The following is a 4,149-nucleotide window of genomic DNA, read 5'->3' on the forward strand; positions in this document are numbered from 1 at the left end:
GTGTATGGAGTACAACATTCCTAGTTACCTTGTATTCTCCCCAAAATAATAACAAACATAACACCAGTGTTCCTGTAACAGGATGTGTATACTGTAATATCGGTTATACCCAAGAGAGGAGGATGTGATGGCGTGTTAGAGCACAAACATGGTTCTAACTTCAGTGACACTCATGAGGACCCCCATAACAATTGACATTTAAATGTGTCCCCCCTAGAACATGTAGTAACACTGGGAACCTTCAGTAGTCAATGTGTGATATTACGCTGAGCGCAGGAGTAGACTATAATGACGTGTGCTTTCTGTACATTGTAATCATTTATTTTCCATTATATTGTTTGCTCGGCTTGTTATATGTGTACATTATCAGAACAGGTATTGAATGATCAATCAAACAAAATACGGACCCATTCTGTGATATATATACAGTGGGGAGAACAAGTATTTGATACACTGCCGATTTTGCAGGTTTTCCTACTTACAAAGCATGTAGAGGTCTGTAATTTTTATCATAGGTACACTTCAACTGTGAGAGATGGAATCTAAAACAAAAATCCAGAAAATCACATTGTATGATTTTTAAGTAATTAATATGCATTCATCCTTCTCTCTACTATTATTCTGACATTTCACATTCTTAAAATAGTGGTGATCCTAACTGACCTAATACAGAGATTTTTTACTAGGATTAAATGTCAGGAATTGTGAAAAACTGAGTTTAAATGTATTTGGATAAGGTTTTTGTAAACGTCCGACTTCAACTGTACAGTTAAGACAGTCTGTGGGGTTTCTACCCACTGTGTACATCAGCACCCGGGTCAAGCCATCCATGATTGTCCAGCATAGTTGTAGTCCTGGCTCTACTATTCTTCACCTAGGTGGTGTAGGGATTTTAGCAGGGTTGGATAATCATGGACGGTGCGTGACCTGATTACCATTTTTTGTGTGAGATCCTCTCTTTCTCAGTTTTCTGGGCATGTGAGTTATGACATAGGCAGTGACATAGGCCTACCTTCACAATAAGCTACTCAAATGAATGTGTACATTTTTCTAAACAAACTTCCGTGAGGCTGAATTGTTGTTGTCTGTTGACTCCTGAAACACAGACACAGAGGTGGAGTTAGTGAATAGCCTAAATTCTATAAACTTGATAATGACATACAATGACCTACTCAAGAGGAAGGTGTCTGTCTGACCATGGTTTCACTTCTGTGGCCATGCAGAGCAGAGGGGGGCTGGGATGGGTAGCCTAAGAGAAAATGGCATATAGGCAAATGCAATATTAGTTCTCACATTTGGTGCCTGTTGGATGGGACAGAATGCTACTCTGATGAACACAGAAGTGCAAAATTGAGGGAGGAACTAACTGCATTACCTACAGTATGTGTGAAATTAGTTTAGACATCATTTTGTTGGTAGTTTCAATGGGCCATTGTCAGATGGCAGCCAACTGCTGAGTGAAGGAAGGGCAGGGGGGGGGGGGGATGACATGTCCTCCTAAAACTACACAAAACTTGTTTGTGATATCGAAATTCTAACAACAACAGTTGTAGACTTATTTAAGAAAAGTCATGGATGGAGCGACATCCCACTGTGCAAAAACTGATTGAATCAGCGTTGTCTTCAAGTCATTTCAACAAAACAAATGTCATGTGATGATGTTGAATCAACGTGAAAAAGGGAATTGTATAAAAAAAAAAACTTTAACCTAAATCCAATGACATGGTGTCATTTTTTTTCACGGTGAATTCAGGTTAGTTGACAACTCAACCAAATGTTAATCAAAACTACACAGTTTGAACTGATGTCTGTGCCCATGGGGGTGACTTTGAAAATGGCAGAGTAGTTAAATTCATATGACCTCAAAATGATCCTAGTTAGTTTTTAGTTTGTTATCTATGATTAATTTCTCTTCATTCTTCTTTTAAATACTCACGTGGGTTTGTTTGCTCCTGAAAGCGAAGGATTAGATGGGAGAGGCGGGACTTGCAGCGCTACGCAAACGCCCGTTGAAGCACGGTAGTGCATGTACATTTATTTTGCAACGCTGGCGCATACAAGGTGGCCGATCTGGTTTGGGTGTAACATATTGACTACATCGGCCACGCGCATGCCTTCACGTGCGTGTAGATTTTTTCCATCCACACAGGTTAAAGTATCAAAACCAACTGTGAATCAACTATATTAATTTGGGAGCATGTCGAAACATTCATGGACATTTAGCTAGCTAGCTTGCTATTGCTAGGTAATTGGTCCTATGAGATTAAAAATTTATTATTATTTTACCTGAAATACATATGGTCCTATTTTTTGCTGGATCTCTGTAGAAGTTTGCCCCGAAGTCATATAAAATCATGTTTCTCTAAAATAACAATTCATCCACAGATAAAAAGGAAAACCTAGTTCGTTTTTAGTTAATTATCCGTAATTAATCTCTTCTCGTTTGTCTTTCAAGCATCCACCTCGGTTTGTATCTTCCTGATACCCTTTATGGGGGGGACTTGCAGCGCATGGAGGCTCTCAAATAGAAACCAGTTCAATTTTAGGCTTGGCTATGTAGATGCTCATTCACATGCGTAACATGTATGTGTACATGTCTTTTGCAACGCTCGCAACGTTGCCGATGTGGTTTGCGTGTTAGGCAACGTGGTAGTGTTATTATGGGCAAAGCAGTGATTTACTCCCTGAGCTATATGTTAAATTACTTAAAATGAATTGTTCTCACCACACAGTTAGCCATGCTAGCTATGGCTAACTAGCCAGCCAAACTTGTATAGTTAGCGAGCAACTGCTACACTTTTTGTAGCGCAGCCGTGCACGTCTCCAGAATCAAAGTGGTGTCCCAGCTGTGTTGACATTTCACCTATCCACTACATCCGCTCATCAGAATCATTTAGCTATTTTCTTACCGTTTCACCAGCGTCAGCCCATCCCACATCTCCCAAGAGTCGAAGTGCATTGCAGACGCATTAAGCCACAGTAGCAACAGGTTGTAAACAGCAATGAGCCCACACGTGTTATGTCTAGGGTCTAACATGATTGTGGGTAGGTGGTTCCAAATTAACTAATGCCAGCCCTATAACTGACACGTAAATCAGAAATAACTTAGCTACATGTCATTGACACTGATTTCCACAGAGTTCCCACTTTGAATTTCTCACTTCAAGCCCAAATATATCATACTTTGACTAAAATGATGACTTACAGACTTAAATCTTTGTGCAACATCATGGGTAAGCTTTTGGTGAATTTTTGGCGGGTGTGGCGTTAAAGGCTCTTCCTTTTGATCGCCCTGTCCCAGCTGGAATCATTCTTCCAGTATCATGTTGCCATTAATGAAGTGAAAATATTCCCGCTTGGTTTGAGGCTATCATTCTGTGTCCCACCCCACACCATTCCTTTACAATAATGTTTTCCTGCTCTAGCGTTTTAAGTGGCAAGACCTCTGCCTCTTTCCTGGAAAGGGAGTTTGTGAGCCATCCAGCTCTGCACAGGGAGCAAAAAGAAACAAACTCTCCCACAACCCCTCACTGCTCTGCACACTTATTTTAGAGAGATTGTATAAGATGTGTACTACAACTACTACTATTTTGCATGGTTTACCAACTTGCAACCTACAATTCAATAATAGCAACATATTCAATGTAAAAAAAGAGAAACCAATATGAAATCATTGGAAAACATCATGTTGTCATGTTTTTGCAAAAATTAGGCATCAACCAATTGATGCCTATGTCAATACACTGCATTCAATGGGAAAAGATGAGGGTCACACGGTTGACGCTTATGCTAATACAGTCCAGTTAATGGAAAAATATGAAAAGATGAGACTCACAGACAGAAAGACATCTCTCTTTCGCTCTATTCTCTAATTGCCCCTTCTCTCTCTTCTCTCTCTCTCTCTTCTCGCTCTCTCGCTCTCTCCCTCCCTCCCTCTCTACTTATTTTTACCTCCCTGTGTCTCTTTCTCTCTACCACTTTATCCCCCTTCTCTTTTCCTCCCCCTTCTTTCACCCCTCCACCCTCTTTCTCTCTTCCTCCTTCATCTTCTCCATTTCTCTCTCCCCTTTTCTCTCCATCCCCCATTCTCTCTCTGTTCTTATTTTCCTCCGTCCCCCTCTTCTCATCTCTCTTTCCCTCCTCTCTCTC

General features: G+C 40.6%; 1 long non-coding RNA gene across 1 annotated transcript; it reads right to left on the reverse strand.

Moving 5' to 3' along the window:
- Positions 1–299: 299 nt before the first annotated feature.
- On the reverse strand, positions 300–3,022 carry LOC129816996 (uncharacterized). Its single transcript, XR_008753646.1, has 3 exons — positions 2,910–3,022; positions 1,173–1,249; positions 300–1,095 (listed from the first exon to the last, which is right to left on the reverse strand). It is a non-coding gene; the product is annotated as an uncharacterized LOC129816996 (long non-coding RNA).
- Positions 3,023–4,149: the final 1,127 nt, after the last annotated feature.

The sequence above is a fragment of the Salvelinus fontinalis genome, chromosome 19 (genome assembly GCF_029448725.1).
Source record: "Salvelinus fontinalis isolate EN_2023a chromosome 19, ASM2944872v1, whole genome shotgun sequence".
Classification (NCBI taxonomy): domain Eukaryota; kingdom Metazoa; phylum Chordata; class Actinopteri; order Salmoniformes; family Salmonidae; genus Salvelinus; species Salvelinus fontinalis.